Source organism: the organism of the source record quoted next, unplaced genomic scaffold, assembly GCF_019419815.1.
Source record: "Pyrus x bretschneideri cultivar Hongxiangsu unplaced genomic scaffold, Pyrus_bretschneideri_v1 Contig92, whole genome shotgun sequence".
In the NCBI taxonomy this organism is placed as follows: Eukaryota; Viridiplantae; Streptophyta; class Magnoliopsida; order Rosales; family Rosaceae; genus Pyrus; species Pyrus x bretschneideri.
This window is the reverse complement of record NW_025999834.1, coordinates 617783-635636: the sequence shown is the minus strand read 5'-3', so window position 1 is coordinate 635636 and position 17854 is coordinate 617783. Positions and strand designations below refer to the sequence as shown.

The window sequence follows — 17854 nt, the reverse complement described above, 5'->3', positions numbered from 1 at the left end:
TATTTACATCAATCTTCTCACATATACTTAGTGTAGGGTGTGTAGTTAGAAAATCTGAGTGAAAATTGAGTGCATATCTTGTAAGGAATTGAGCAAATTCTCTAAGGCATGTTACTACATTCAAAACATAGTTTTAAATGCTTAATTGTGAACTAGTATGTGGTGACTATGATTAAGAATGTACTTAAGTGTGAAGATGACTAAAATCTGTGGGAATGATGATTTTTAACATGTCATGTGCATTGGAAATCCCTAAGACAGTTGTTGGAAGGTTTAGGTTGTGTTTTACTTGTTTCGTTTCGTTTCGTTTTGTTTTGTTTTTCTTTCTGTTTTGCTCGAGGACTAGCAAAAGATAAGTGTGGGGGTATTTGATAGGAGCATATTCATGCGACTTAAAAGGCTTGTTCTCGTGCATTTACGTTATGTTTCTCTAGTTATTTTAGTCCTTTATGCTTCTTTTGTGTGTTTTCAGGTTCTAAGGGCAAGGTATGGAAAAGGATGCCTTTTGGAGCATTTTGGAGCAAAATCGGACTTGGATTGGATAGCTTATATTTGGAGCAAAAGGAATGGACGAAATTAAAGACCAAACTATCATAACCACCTATCATTACTTATCATCACTTAACATATCATTCATTTATCACTTAACATATCATTCATTTATCACTTAGCATATCATTCATTTATCAATTATCAAACCATTCACTTATCACTCACCACATATCATTCATTTATTACTTAACATATCATTCATTTATCATATCATTCATTTATCACCACATATCATTCATTTATCACTTATCATAACCATACACTTATCACTTATCATACTCATAATCATCTACACATTTCAACCATTTAAAACATTCCACATGCTTTCACAACTTAATTCACATGCACATTCATCCACCTTTCTCCAAAGAACATCTCACATGCATTTCCACCTTCCTACTTCATCATTTCACCACCTTCTCCATCTTTATTCCACATGCATTTATCATAATTCACCCTAGCTACCACCATTCACACACACATGCACTTATTCTTTCATCATTGCACCACCAATTCACCCACATGCATTTCCAACCATTCACACCCCTTTAATCATTCTCCTAGCTATCATTCACATGCTCTCCCATCCATTCTCTCCCTATATAAACCACACACACTTCATTCATTTGCATCATTCAATTCATCCCACACTTCCATTTCATTCAATTCCATCTCTCCATTCTCACACCACAAATAAACACTTCCCCTTAGAATCCAAAAACCATCTTCCATTTCCATCACTCCCCACTCCATTCCACACTTCCATCCCCCCAACCAACTATCCCTAGACCTTATGCTACAATAAAGAGGAAGATAAGAGGGCCTAAACGTTCATACAATTCAAGTTTGAGTTGTTGGAATGTTTAGGTGTTTCTTTGATTTCAAAGTTTAAATTCAATTCTCTTTGTTTTGTACGTATGAGGAATGGAAGAGAAGAGTGCCTAAACGTTCATACAATTCAAGTTTGAGTTGTTGGAATGTTTAGGTGTTTCTTTGATTTCAAGGTTATGAAGAACTAAACCCCCTTTAGCTAGGGGGTGATTCGAAACTATGTTTATATTTGCAATATGAATTGATTAACTTTCGTTGGAATTTCATAAGTTGTGGATTCAATTTGTTTAACTGTTTGATTGATAACTTATTTATGTATGTTTATTAAGAATGCGCGCTTAATTTTCATGCATGAATTTGACGCTAGAATATAAGTGAATTTCACCTAATCGTTATGAACTTATATTCACAAGTAGTGGAGGTTGCTTATAAACAATCGCGTTAAACAAATTTTTGGCATAAGTTTCATGCAATCATAGTAACGAATGCCTCGTCAACACTTATAGTTTTCATGATGCTTAATGATTCTTGCTTGTATCTCTATTATGCAATTCATGTAGGGAACTTGTGAGGAATGCTTTGGGTTGTCGAATGATGTCATCCAATTCAATAACATTAGGAAAACTTGACGGTTAATTTAAGCGGACCTAATTAACCCGGGGTGTTGAGTTTCATAATTTATCGAAAGACCAACTGAGAATCAATTTTGTATGCAAGTATAACATGTGTGGAGATGAACCCCTTGGCTATTCCATCATCCATATTTTCATCTCATTCATATTTACGTTTTGCCTTTAATTACAATTTGTCCATTTAATTTAATCTCGTCCAAACACAATCCCCCCTTTACTTTATTGTCAAATTAGTTAGAAATCAATTTAGTTTGTGTTTTTAAAGAATTTTGAGTCTTTTGGTTTGTCTTAATGTTTTAATGTTTAGTTTCACATTCTTTGAGTCTAGTTTAGTGTTTTATATTGTTTTTACGTTTTTGAGTCAAAATCCAAGTGATTAACAAGCCCTCCTAATCCCCGGTCTAGAACGATCCCTCACTTATCCATTCTACTACAATTGTCAAACGAGGGTTTAATTTGAGTGTCAAGTAATTCTCACATCAGTTTACATCAATCTTCTCACATATAACTAGTGTAGGGTGTGTAGTTAGAAAATCTGAGTGAAAATTGAGTGCATAACGAGTGAGGAATTGAGGGAATTCTCTAAGGCATGTTACTACATTCAAAATGTGTTTTAATTGATTAAATGCGAACTAGTGAATGGTGACTATGATTGAGTATGTGCTTGAGGGAAAGGAAGACTAAAAGCTATGTGAGTAATGATCTTGGACATGTCATGTTTCATTGGAAATCCCTGAGGCGAACGTTGGAAGGTTTATGTTGTTTTCTTTGTTTTGTTTCGTTTTGTTTACTTCAGTTGTTTTGTTTTGCTCGAGGACTAGCAAAAGTTAAGTGTGGGGGAATTTGATAGGAGCATATTCATGCGACTTAATTAGCTTGTTCTCGTGCATTTATGTTGCGTTTATTTAGCTATTGTAGTGTTTAAGGCCACTTTTGTGTATTTTCAGATTATCAGGCCAAAGGGTGCAAGAAGATGCAAATTGGAGTCTTTTGGAGCGAATGAGGAATGAATGAGTTGAAGACTTGAAGAAACGACGAATTCCTACTCCAACGATGAATTCTTACCAAAACGAGGAATCCTACTCAAACAAGGTTTCCTACTTGAAGTAGGAAAGTTAACCCTAAGTTTCCCGTTTTGGTAACCTTTCCTAAACTTAAACGTCCGTATTTTCTAGCCACTTTGACGGCCTTATAGGCACTTTAGGACACAAAACCAAGGCCCTAGCCCTATTTCCCTTCCCTTGCCGTGCAAGGGGGGGTAGTTTTGTCTCATTTCATGCATAAAACCCTAAACCCTAATCACCCTAATTACCCTAGCCGCACCTTTATATTTATGTTTTAACTTCCTATTTTCGTAAGCCTTTGATTTAATTTTAAATAAGCTAGGATTAGTTTTCTGAAATCATACATTTTCCTAACCCTAGCCGCAAAACCCCATCCTTTTTCTCACATCATGCAGCCACAAAACCTATTTTGCCTTTCTAGCCGTGGCCCCCCATTTAATTATTCACCCTAATATTCCCTTCACACTTATTCCTCCTGGGGCCGTGATTCATTCTAATTATTCACCCTAATTTCAACCTAGCAGTTTAGATTCCATTGACTTTTCATTATTAAAACATTCAAGCCGTCACCCCTTTTTGATCCCGCTCATTCATATTTTTTTATTCAGCCCATTATCCCCTTGTTCATTCACCATTTTTCCCAAGCCGTGCATTCCATTTTGAACCCTAACACTAATCAGCCACCATCCCATTTTTAATTCTTATTCCCTAAGCCACTTTTTCCCATTCCTTCCCATCAATCTGTGCATCCATTCACAACCTAATTATCCCATTCATGCCATTTATTATTCAGCCATTAACCCTTTTCTTTTGAACCAAGCCGTAGCTCCCATTTAGCATTAAACCTTTTTCTCCATACCATCACGGAGTCTCTCCCATTTTCCTCCCAAAACCGTGCAGTCCCCCCTCCATTCCAGCAACCTCCCATTATTGCCGTGACTTCCAGCCACCTTACACACTTTCCCCCATAATTCCACCACCTTGCCGCACCACCAATCCTCCCTAAATCCATCCCCAACCCAAAATAACATCCAAATCATCCATTTAACCTCACTGCCGCAGCAAGGAGAAAAGGAAAGAGGACTTAGACGCGCAGAAATTCAAGTGGATTCGTTGGGCGTGCTAGGTGTAATCCATCCTTTGTTCTTTATGTTTAAATTCAATTTTATTTTTCTTGTTGTGAACATGAGAGGCTAAATCCCCCTAGTTAGCTAGGGGGTGATTCGAAACCATGTTTATGCTTGCAATTGAATTGATTACTTTCGGTTGGAATTTCATAAGTTGTGGATTCAATTCGTTCATCTATTTGATTGATAACTTATTTGTGTATGTTGATTGAGAGTGCACGCTTAGTTTTCATGCATGAATATGATGCTAGATTCTGAGGGAGTTTCACCTAATAGTTACAATCTTATAATCACAAGTAGTGAAGGTCGCTTGAAAACGATCGCGTTGAATGAATTCTTAGCATAAGTTTCATGCAATTCATAGTAACGAATGCTTCGTCAATGCTTATGTTTTTCATAGAACTTAATGATTCTTACTTGTATCTCTATTATGCAATTCATGTAGGGAACTTGTAGGGAATGTTTTGGGTTGTCGTATGCAATCATCCAACTTAATAACTTATGGAAAAACTGAGGGTTAATTAGTGCAATTCACGGTTAATTTGGGGCATTGAGTTTCATAATTTATCGAAAGACCAACTGAAAATCAAAGTGTATGCAAGTGTGACATGTGTGGAGAAGAACCTTCTAGCTAGCATTTATCCATATTTTCATCACATTCATATTTACATTCTGCCTTAAATTTACAATCTGTGCATTTAATTTATTTTCGTCAAAACCTCAATCCCCCTTTACCTTAGTGTCTAATTTAGTTAGAAAGTATCTTAATTTGTGTTTATAAGTGTTTTGTATTCTTTGAGTCTTTTGGTTTGTTTTAGTGTTTTATTGTTTAGTTTTGCATTCTTTGAGTCTAGTTTAGTGTTTTTAACGTTTGTTTTACGTTTTTGAGTCAGTGTCCAAGTGATTTAGTAATCCCTCCTAATCCCCGGTCTAGAACGATCCCTACTTGCATCTTTACTACAATTGTCACAAGAGGGTTTTAATTTGTGTGCTTACTTAGTTCGCATCAACTGCCTCGCTAAAAGGAACCTAATGGATCGTACACCGTGTAAGGTAGAGATTGAAGATTCAACGGAGATGAGTAAGAATAATTAAATGGTTTAATTATTTATGGTAAGGATTAATTAATATGATTATTAATCAAACGAATAAGTTCGTTAAAAGACCTCGGGATAGTTTTGGACCTTAAGGCCCAATGGGCTTCGAACGTCAAGTCCATTGACTTAAGTTGTGTGACAACTTAAGTTGTGTGTTGTAGATGTAGTTCATATGAGCATGAATTTTGGAGCTAAAATTTGGTGCCATGTTTTTGGGGAAATTCGGCCAAATCCAAAGGGTGGATTTTTGGGTTCTTGTTTGACTTGTTAAAAGTGTTTTAAAGTGACTTTTGGAACCCCTATGTACCCTAGTATGGTTGTATGTTATTTCCCTTAAGTTTGAGTGGTTTTGGTATGTTTTTGGGTGAAGAATGTTCATGGAGCTCTTATGGGTTTTCATGGATGTTCTTCATTGTTCTTGATATGTTCTTGCCAAGAACAAAAAGTTTGGTGTTTTGATTCAAAGTTTTGATTTATTTCATAAAGTTTTTGTTTTGAAATATTTCTTATGTTTAAATATCTTAGATATTTGTTTTGAAAAATTAAAGAAATTTTAGTGGGTAGGTATGTAATGATTTATTCCATTTCACACATCCCACTTACAAAACTTTGAAATTTTTTTATATACTTTGCTTCAATGGCTGGCCACCCTACTCAATTAGGGTCCTTGTGAGGCTTTTATGTAATTACATAAAGTTTTGATACTTTTGTGTATTTGTACTTTGACCCAAAAGTTTACGTTTTTACGTAAAGGTCCAAAATCACTAAAAGGACAAATTGTTTTGCTCCTTTAATGAAGTTTTAGCTTTTGTGGAAATTTTTGGGTTCTAGTTGTAATTACATGAAGTAGTGGACTTTTGTGTTTTTACAAAGTGACCCCAAAAGTTTAAGTTTTTGCAAAATAGCCCAAAAGTTGAGGTTAATTGCACTATGGCCCAAACAAGTTGAGGTCATAGCATTTTGGCCCAAATTAGGTAGAGAACAAAATTGTTTTGTCTCTTTAAATGAGAATTGGATTTTCATTTCATTTAGCTCCATCTAAATCAATTCTATGGATACAAAAACCAAATGAAAATGTTGCATTCATGTTTAATTAGTTAAAGTGTTAATTAATTAAAGAAACGGTGATTATGAACCTAAGCCTACTATAATTGAGCTATGTGAAAGGCCGTTTCAAATTTGTTTGAACCATGGGAATGTGTAGATTAAATTTTGGTTGTAATTTGATATGATCAATTGTTGTAAAAGAGCATAAGCTCTTCTTTACTTTAAAGTAATTTGATTTGATCAATTGTTGTAAAAGATCATAAGCTCTTATTTACTTTGAAGTACTCCTTTCTTATTTTATTCGATATGCATGAAATTGGAGTAGTTGGGTCCGACGCCCTAAGACAACACGCCTTAATGTGATTAAATGCGTAACTAAAATCAATCTCCATCCCTAGACCGAGATTCAACACTAGGCTCGTGTTGAATCGAATCAAAGGTTCATAGTCATCCTAAGGCCCTAAGGCAACTATATAGTCCATCAATGAATGCAAACCTTATGTTAGTAGTATCATATACTCTTGCTTTAAAAACCGTTTTAAAAGCTTAGTGGGAGTATTATATACAACTAAATCAATCAAATGGACCAATAGTTGTTATAGGACCAAAATTGTTTTAATTAGATTAAAATGAATATTTATGTGATGAGACCTAAAACCCTCAACCAAACCATTATTAAGTTGATAAGCGAGAGATGCTTTGAATATCTCTTCGTGGCCTTCCACCGTGGTAAGCTCCAATCGTTTGTGACTTGTACACCGGCTTCACCCTTTCATGGGGGAGTACAAAGTGCATGCTTACACTCAGGAGGAGTCTATACGCATATGATGAGGTGAGTGTAGGCAACGAGGATGGCCAATATCATATCATTGTGAGGCTATTCTTGAACCCCTTCATGAACTAAGCATGGTGGGAATAACTTAACTAAGTGCAATGGCGCCGATATCATATCATTGTGAGGCAACATTCTCTAGAGGCCAAATAAGATGGGTACTTGCAAGAGATGCAAATGAGTAAGCGTACTCTCTCATTATTATTAATGCTAGCTGATATCGTATCATCGTGAGGTGGGCTTGGTAATAGTGAGCCTCCCATACCCTACTAAGAGTTTCCTCCAAAACTCTCGAATTCCGATGAGGGATATGGAATTTGCAAAAAATAGTGGGTGGTGCTATTTTGATTTAAAGACCCGGATCAAATAGCTTAAAATCAATCAATTTATATTCGTTATGTATTTGTTTACCAATATATTTGCAAACGCTATCCAAAACTTGACAAAGAAAAACCGAACACTTTAATTTCCAAACTTGGTACCACAATCCCATAGATTGTCTTGAATGGATTGTAAAAGTACCTAAGTAGTCTCATCCTCACAATCTTCCTATTGATAATGTATCAATGGAAGAACATGTTAGATAAGTCTACCATGAAGAGGACAATGCAAACTCTAGTGCTTGTCTCTTTGTTACACGAACAAGGAACTTGAGAAGTAAGCACAAGGGCATGGACACTTTATGTGCCATGATTCTTCACTTACAAATTGTTGTATGAAGAAATGATAGTTGCCTTGAACAACTCTTGAAAGTTTGTTATTATGTTTAGAACATAATGGTTGGTTGACAAAAATAGTCCATTTATATGGACTTATGATGATTTTGAATCATTGAGTGTTGAAGTGCTAAACCACTTAACGAGACGGAAACTAGGCAAGGACTTCACCTTTGTGTCCCTATCCTAATGGTTCATTAAGTTTATTGTAAACTATATAGTGAACAATAACCGCACGCTCTCCAAATCGTTTGATGTGTATAACACATTTGAAATAAGTTTCAAGAGAGATAGTGGGAGTTTAGGGACCATGACTATTGTAATCAAAAGGGAAGTCAAATGAAGAAGGCAAAATAACTCCAAGGGAACAAACTTTCTTTATGAAAGGATGGACATTGGAAGGGGTATTTGCAAGAAATGTCTTGCAAGTGTCAAGAACACACCTTTTGAAGGTGTTGTAAAATGTTCTTGAAAAGTTCATAACAGTTGGTTCTTCTACTTGAATGCATGATTCTGTATTAGTAACTATGTTTTACAATTGTTGTAAAAGTGTGCTAATAAGAAGTAGAAGATAAATGAGAGAAGAGAAAGTACTTCACATTCCAAACGTGAATCGAATATAGATCTCTGCGAAAGCGGATTGTACTTACTTCCTCATATGAACTACCAAAGAAATTGGAAAAACCAAAGATTGTCTTTACGTCCCAATTTTAAAGGAACATAATTCCGTCACAGTTGTAGAGATGGATGAATGTTTTGTTTGACAAAACATTGTTCTTTATTAATGAATGATTAGATTATGGTAATCTAATTAATTGTCTCTGTAGTAGAGATGATGTGGTAGTGTTAACTGTTTAAGAATATAACGATACTTAAAACCCAAAAGGTTGCAAGGTAGTGACTAATCCCAACTGAGTTGTGATACCTCTAAAACATAAGTTACGAGTTGGTCATAGATGGATGCTTTGGATCGTTAGATCCGGATCCAATACCTTCTTGTTAAAATTGTATAGAGGTGAAATGTTTGAATCTTTATTCTTTTGGAAAGAAGAAAGAATCACAAAGTTGTTGAGGTTAATTCACTTAGATGTTAGTGGCACTTGTCCACAACATAATACTACTCATGTTGTATGACATTCACCGAAGATCACTCTCGGTTGGACTATAGTTTATTTTGAATAAACACAAGTCCGAATACTTTGCAAAAGGTTTCAAAGAATTCAAGAAATGTAAGTAGATGAGTAAGACGTCTAAAGTATTTACCTCCTTAGATTTGATCCAAGGAAAAAGTAACACTTTAGATTAATTTCCTTGAAAAATATCAAGGAAAGTAGCATCGTAAGATAATGAATTTCTCCATTAGGAGAAGAATGAACATAAATAAGATTTAATTCGTTGGACATTATCAATTACCCATATATATATGATATATACTTCTAAGACATGTTAGTTGTAGAGATCCATCCATCATGGATCTTAGCAAGCTAGTGGGAGTTATAAGCGTCTTATGAGAAAAGATCAATTGTTTGATTTCTCATAAAGATGTAAATGAATCTTTTGTTTACTAGGTTTACAAAAGATTAGTGGGAGTTGATCATATTCCTAAATTTGAATATATATACATGATATATATTAATTTTGAAAATGAAAGGAATTCTTCATCGTTAAAGTTATGACTTTAAACATTCTATAATGATAGAATGTATATGGGAGACATAGTCTATATACATGGGATGGAAATCTATAATGATAGATTTCAAGATATAATTGGATTATATCAATCCCTAAAATAGACAATGAGATGCTAGGAAGTTTCTCATATGATGATAAACTTCAATTAGAATGACAATTCTAGTGAGACTAGGAAGTTGTTCTTCTCAAAGGGAATGTACCCTTTGACTCCCAAAGAAATAATGCGTAAATAGAATCCTTTATGCATACGCAGAAAGGTGATTTATGTATTACATATTGTATGAAAACATTGATATAAGTTGTACCTAGAACGGTACAAGATGATATCAGTGCAAGCCCAGGATCAGAACCATGGCAACTGTCAAGTGAATCCTTAGGTATTTAAGAAATACTAAGGATGGATTCCTCAAGAATGAGGAAGAATTAGAGTAACGTAATGGAAGCGTAAATGTATTAGATTATGAATCTAATCCATCATAGAATATCTCTTCATTATGAATGAAGTGATAATGAGATATCTCTTTATTATGACTAAAGAGATATTTGGGTGGAAACGTTAAAAGTAAATGACTTTAATGTGTTCCATCATGTATGCAAAATATATTGCCATATAGAAGCTTACAACATTGTTGTTTGGATGGGAAAGTTTATTCATGAACTCTCCATTCGGTTCCAACCAGAAAGTGTATGACACTAATGGGGCGATAGCTCAAGCCAGGGAATCAAGGTCTCATCAAGGTCCGAACTCAAATGAGAGACTGAACCACATGATTGAGAATCATGTATAATGGTGACGTCATTATTCTCAAGGTTGCTTCTGTGGATAACATATAGATATCCATTGTTTAGGCCTACTACTCAGCCATTTATGAAATGAATTACAGAAGAGGTATCATCAATGATGACTAAGCTGATTGGCTCTAGTGCAAGTGGGAGATTGTTGGAAATGTGCCCTAAAACCAATCATATGATGATACTTTACGGACATTTCAAACTAATGTAGTTTAAATGTAAAGGGCAAAGATTATTGTTTGAGCCGTCTCATATAAATGTTATATGCTTAAACGATAAGTCCAAGGAATATGTGATTGGAAGAATGCGATCTAAAGAAGTTAGATTCATGAGACCATTCTTTCGTTGACACATCCTAAACGTTCCTGGTCATAGGATTGTCAATTGGGCATTGACAGTCTGTTAAGATCAGTACGTGCTATGTCTTCTCTCAGGGAGAGTGACTAGTCTCTAGTCATTGGTGTGTGTGACATCAAGACAAGTACGTAGGTGCTCAATAGAGAATGAGTTCACTGAACACGATCAACGAAGAGTTCTCATATTCATGTCACATGAGAACTCATGGTTGGGATAATGCAAATTAGTCTTTTGACCTGAGGCATCACAGTTGTCTTGTGGTTAGGTCCTTAATCTTTGATTATGTCAAAGTCACTCCATCAGGAGGGTGTCCACGGCATCGTTGGGGTTAAGCCACTTAGCCATGGAGGCAAGTGAATGCGCAACAAGGGATCTCTAACCTTCAAACTGTTTGAGGGAGAATACTCTATGATATGATTAAGAATCTTTGGGCAAAGTATGAATGAGATTTAGGAATGTGTTCCAAATCACATTCAAGGTAATCATATAAGCACAAGACTCGCATTGGATAGTAGACATGAATAAACTATCAAACCAAATAATGTGGTCAAGAGTATTGTATTAGAGAAAGACCGTATTGCATTTGTAATCCTAAAACTGAATAGGTTCTCCACCTCTTCTGATTAGCTTGGGTAACCATGACATGCTGCTAGGCGTCAACCATGGTTTGTGGAAGCCCTAAAAGTGTATTATCACTAACGGGAGAATTGAAAGTAAGTTTCAATTCACAATCGATTTGAAAGAGTTTGAATCGCCCACTGCCTCGCTAAAAGGAACCTAATGGATCGTACACCGTGTAAGGTAGAGATTGAAGATTCAACGGAGATGAGTAAGAATAATTAAATGGTTTAATTATTTATGGCAAGGATTAATTAATATGATTATTAATTAAACGAATAAGTTCGTTAAAAGACCTCGGGATAGTTTTGGACCTTAAGGCCCAATGGGCTTCGAACGTCAAGTCCATTGACTTAAGTTGTGTGACAACTTAATGAATAATGATTCACAAAGGCCCAAATAGCCCAATGAATACGCTAAGGCCGGTCATTTAGAGAAAGAGTGGGTTTTGGACTTATTTACAAGTTTGCCACTCAAATGAATTAAGGTATAAGTGTGACTTTATAGCCAAAATTCATTTAGGGTTTTTTTTTGGGGAAATTGGAGAAACACAAACTCTCCTTTCTCTCTAGAAATGGCCGGCCACCCTTGAGGAAAACATCTAGCAATCTTACTTCCTCAAGGTCACTCATTTCTTCTACAATATGCCTTGGTGTGGAGACTTAGAGGTTCTCAATTTTGGGAACTTGGAGAAACCTTTTCATCCATCCAAATCCATGGATCTAAGATGCAAGGAATGAAGGCCCTCTCTTTGGGTGATTAGCCTTTGCTTATGCAAAGAGGAATCTACAAAGGTATTGATTTCTCAACTCACTTTGTTTTGAGTTGAGTCTTGGTTCACCTATCTACTAGGCTTTGAAGTTCATGGGTTAAGTTTTGTTTTTGAGTGCATATAAACATGATTCCGCCTTTTAATTGTTAATTGCATGTTATTGATGTTGCTCAAATGAACTTGTTTTTCACAAATCTTCCTTCATAATCGTGTATGCTATTATTTCTCAGGAGATGATTCTTCATCAACAGAGCCAATGCTATTATTTCCAAAGCGAACGTTCCAGCCCAGTACCATCCGGCGGAAGAGGAACCATGGATTTTTTGCTCGGTCTCTCTCTCTCTCTCTCTCTCTCTCTCTCTCTCTCTCTCTCTCTACAGAAAACCTTGGTTTCTTCTCGCAAGAGGTCTTCTTTTGAAGATATGGCATGTACGATTTTTTAGGATGCTTTTTAGACTTAGTTCTATGGTTTTAATAGTATGGCAAGTATATATAATGCAAATTTTAGGTTTATATGTTTATCAAGGAAAAAGATTAAAGTAGTTATGGGCAAGTAGATATATTGCAAATTTTGATCTCAATCAACTTCTTTCTGATATGCAACATTACGTTTAGCATTTTACTTTATGCAATTTTAGTTACCTGGATAATGGATCATCAAAATTAACCTTTTCCATAACTGTCACTAAATTTGTATACATTTCAAAATGTAATGCTAGTTTTTCTGTCAGATCAGCTTATGAGAACGCTTATTTTTCTAAACAAGCTTTTATGAGCCGTGTTGTCTCTTATTTTCAAGTTTCAACATCAACCAGTAATCTGTATATTTTGCATTTATGACTAACATATTTATCACATGAACACAGCAAGGCAACCAAGGGTGGACGGAGAGTAATTGCTAGAAGAATAGCCAAAGGTCGAGCAAGAGTTACAGCTTAACATTTCTTTCGCTGGCCTAGTCTTACCTTGGGATCTAGTCGACAAGCTTACCTTTGGATCATGGTAATGTTTGGTTCTTTTTGTAGTTGTTTAGCCTTGGAGTGCTGTGGTTCTTTAGGGTACCATTTGGTACATAAACGGGACGGGACAAAATGAAATGGGATGGGATAGGATGGGACGGAACGGAGGTTACGTGTTATGTTTGGTACGCGCAGGACGGAACGGGACGGTTGTTCCGTTCTGCGTTTGGTACACACTGGACAGAACGGAACCAAAAGATTGAATGACTAACTCATCCCTGTTCTGTTTGTTGTTTGGTATAATGTTTATGCGTGGGATGGAACGAGATTATTTTTTTTTGAAACGAGACTTTTTTTTTTTAACTTGTTCATATTTGAATACATATAACAATACCATAATTAGCTTTTGGAGATTGCAGAATAAGCAAAACAAAAAACAATGTCAAGGAATTTAGAGAGAGAAAGTGAATGACTAAAGAATGTATTCCTTTAACAATGAATGAATTACAGAGAGAGTGAGGTGTTTGTTATTTATACAAGTATTCTTTGCTTCACTCATAAGCTACTAACCAACTAACTCTATCCCTACCATCCCAACAGACCTAATGTGTTCTTCAGGAATTATAGTACCATGTCAGCCTAATAGTCATTTCCAAAAACGGTCAGATAGTTGAAGCATCTAAGCTCTCAAAAGTCACATGCAACTTTCACTATATTCTATATGAATGCAACAAATTCTTCATTGGAGGGTTCCTCCCTAAAGAAACTGTCACTGCCCGACAACGGTCGAGGCGAAACCAGAGGCATGGATACTAAGAAGAAATCCAATCTTTAGGGCTGTTCATTCTTCCTGCAAAATATTCCCAACTGACAAATCACAGATCTGACTAACTATATTACAACTTTCTATAAATCTTATTCAACCAAAATATAAGGCTGAAAATACAGACAAAATTAAAAGGAGAAAAAGGCCTTTTTAAATCCTTAGCTTATGCTTCCAGCAACTGCAGCAGGTTTGCTTCTTTATGTAATTTTATGAATTTCTTGGCAAATTTTTATGAAAAAAGGACGTAGACTTTTACCTGGAAAATACGAATTCTACAATGAATTTACTTTTACTTTACGATTTGGAGGAGACGACTATCGACACCATGTGAGACGAAATCAAGGTTTGGGGCAGCTTAGAAAACCCTAATTCACAAAGCCGTTGAATCGGAAGGGGCGACGAAAGAAAGTGTGTGAGAGGCTGAGGACAAACAAGACGAATCGATGATGATTATGATGAGCTTAGATAGAAAACAAAATCAATCAGAAAATAAAACTCAAACCAGGAAGTTTAAGGTTATTCATTTATTTAACATCCATTGTAAAAGACACAAAAACTGGAATATACAGTTTAAATCTATAATCTAGTTTTTCTTCATTTCCTACCATTTCTCAGCAACCAAACAGTCCATAAACATTAAAATAAAATTCAAAATAAACCTTGCACAGACATTATATTCCAAATCATTTCATGAAGATATTACAAGAAAACAAAATTGACTATAAAATAACTACACACAGAAAAATTAGAAGAATTTTGAATACCATAAATAGGGCAGCCAACATGATAGAAACCCCAAATTCAAGAAACTATAGCAAGAACAAAAATTAGTACGAATTAAAGCAAAAGGGAAATCAATCGAGATCTTACAGAGGCGAGAATCGTGATCTGGTGAAGCCGAACCCAGAATTGTAGAATCGAACAAAAAAAAAATCAGAAAACCCTAACTTGCAGAGAGAGGAATAGAGAGGAGAGAGAAGGAAACAGAGGGGAAGGAGGGCAAGAGACATGAGGATGACGATGAAGGATGAAGGATGAGGAGGAAGGCTACGCGAAAACGGCAGAGAATGGGTTAGGGTTTGTTTTAGATGGTGTAAATATTGAAAAGGGCAAGGGGTATTTTCGTTCCAGGGGAAGGCGGAACGAAAATTTACCCAAATCTCGTCCTGTGGAACAACGCGTTCCACCCTTTTTAGTCGCACCAAATGTGGGACGGAACGCCTCGTCCGACTCCGTTCCGTCCCATACCATGTACCAAACGGTACCTAGCAGAACCAAAATTAGTTTGATGACATTTTCTTCTAGCAACCTTGAAGGTGTTGGCTACTAAATCACGTTCTAAGTATTTATGCTTGTTAGAGATTTTTTTTTTCCTTCTTTTTTTTTTTTTTTTTTTTTTTTTTGGAAACTAGAAATATATTATGATAGGAGCATATTTATGCTACTTAGTTATGTTGTTTCCTTGCATTTAGTTACTTAATTACTATCTATTTTAGTCTTTTAAGCTATTTTCGTATGTTTTTAGGTCCTAATGGCAAAAGGAGCAAGAAAGTGCATTTTGAGGCTATTTGGAGCAGTTTTGGGCATGGATTGGATAGCTTAACTATGGGGCAATGTGGATGGACGAAATTGAAGTCAAGAGATGCTAGGAAAAGCTAAAAATCTGGAGAAAGAAGTCCAAATGCAAAGAAGATAAGGAAAGAGCAAGAAATAAGGACTCTTATCCAACCTTATCTTATCTTATCCTATCCTAATCTTTTCCTACATTAATTCCAACTTCAAAGAGGACTCCTTTTCACATTAAATCACCTAAATATCAAGTTCTAGAAGCCCTATTTTCGTGCATTAAGTTTATGCCACATTTAACCCTTCTAGAAGTTCTAGAATTTGCCACAAGGACCATTCCTTGTCCTTCTTGGAATCTAATTGAAAGTATCCTTGTTCTTTGGTGATTTGGAGTCCTAATTCCTCTCTTTTTTAGCCCAAATTCGTGCCTCCCCTTCACCCTATAAATACTTGATGCCACAACACTCAAAAACCACCATCCTCTACCCCAAATTCACACCACACCATCCACCACACCTCAAGAGCCTAAATTCACACAAATCCCCATTGTTGGCAGCAAGGAAGGAAGGAGGAGCCACCTGGAGTGTTTCTAGGTGTATTCAAACTTTGTTTTCAATGTTTAATTTATATTCTCTTTGTTTTGTTGTAAACATGAGGAACTAATTTTGTTTTGGCTAGGGGAGACTTTGAAACCATGATTATATTTGCAATATGAATTGATTAATTCTAGTTGTGATTTCATAAATTGTGAATGCAATTTACTTAACCGTTTGATGGATAACTTATTCTTGTTTGTTGATTAAGGGTGCACACTTAGTTTGCATGCATGAATTTGGGGCTAGAATATAAGGGAGTTTCATATAATCATTACAAACTTATATTCACAAGTAGTTAAGGTTGTTTTCACAATCATGTTAAGTAAATTCCTAGCATGAGTATCATGATGTCATAGTTACAAGTGCTTTGTCAATACTTATGATTTTCATAGAACGTAATGATCTTTGATTGTATCTCTATTATGATGTCATGTAGGGGACTTTTGAAGAATGCTTTGGGTTGTCGTATGATGTCATCCAATCCAATAACTTAAGGAAAATCTGAGGGTTAATTAGTGATGTCACGGTTAATCTGGGGTGTTGAGGTTCATGGTTTATCGAAAAGCAACTGGAAATCAATTTGTATGCAAGTGTGTCATGTGTGGAGAAGGACCCTCTAGCTAGCTAATCCCCTATCCATATCCCCAAATTCGTCCAAACCTTGTTTAGGTCTTTTAGTTACTTGTTTTTATCTTAAATTCGTCAAAAACTCAATCCCCTTTATTTAGTTGTGTCAAATCTGTCCTAAAGTGTGTTTTTGAGTCTTTTGAGTCAAAACCAATTCTATTTTCGTCCAAATTGAGTCCTAGAGTCTAGTTTGAGTCTTTTTGATTGTTTTGTGTTGTTTTGAGTCATATAAGTTTAGTTAAGAGTCTTTTGAGTTTGTTTAAGTGTTTTGAAGCATATTTTTGTATCTTTGAGTCAGTTTTCATTAGATTAGCAATCCCTCCTAATCCCCGGCCTAGAATGAACCCTACTTATATCTATACTACAATTGTCAAAAAGAGGGTTTAATTTGAGTGCTATTATATATCACATCATATTACCAAGGCTAAAAGCCAGAGAGCTACAAGAAAACCTATCATGAGGCCAACAAACAAAACAGCACTAACCAACAGCGAATGGGATAGGAGAAGACACGAGAACTGAGTTCTAGTGTTGCCCCTTCAACTACTACCAAAATCATAAGGAACCATGGGGACAAGGTAAACCATCTTTGTTAAGTACATAAACCAATGAAGATAGAGGTCTGTTGACCCAAGTGAAATTACACATCTTCGTGTTGCTTGTTGACGCCAAGCAATGCGCCGCCATATTGGCTGACCTTGGAACCCAAGACCAGCGACAGTCTTGGAAAGACTCCTCAAACCTTTTAACAAGTGTTAAGGTAGGGACAGCCTCTCATCTACCAACATCCAGTGAACTAGACAAAGATAAAATGGTCTCCTTTGAGTCAGATTCAAAGATTACCTTACGATGTCCTAAATTAGCAGCTAGTTGGCACCTTTTCAACATAGCCAAAGCTTCAGCCGTGGAGGCATTAGGCGCTTGGACCGTATACCATGCGACATCTATAAATTGTCCCAATGCTCCCTAGATCACAATACCCACAAAATCATTCTGTACTGAAGAAGACCAACTAGCATCCACATTGACCTTTAAAAAGGGAACTGTAGGTGGTGACCAAAGTACCACCAAATCGTCCACCATTAAAAGCATCCCAGGGGGGGGGGAAGGGTGGGGAGGGAAGGGACAGAATGCCTAGTAGCGTCCAAGAA

At 36.0% G+C, this 17854-nt stretch overlaps 1 pseudogene; it reads left to right on the top strand.

The window, feature by feature from the left end:
- The window catches only part of LOC103953363, a 33118-nt pseudogene extending 19669 nt beyond the window's left edge, over positions 1-13449 (top strand).
- Positions 13450-17854: the final 4405 nt, after the last annotated feature.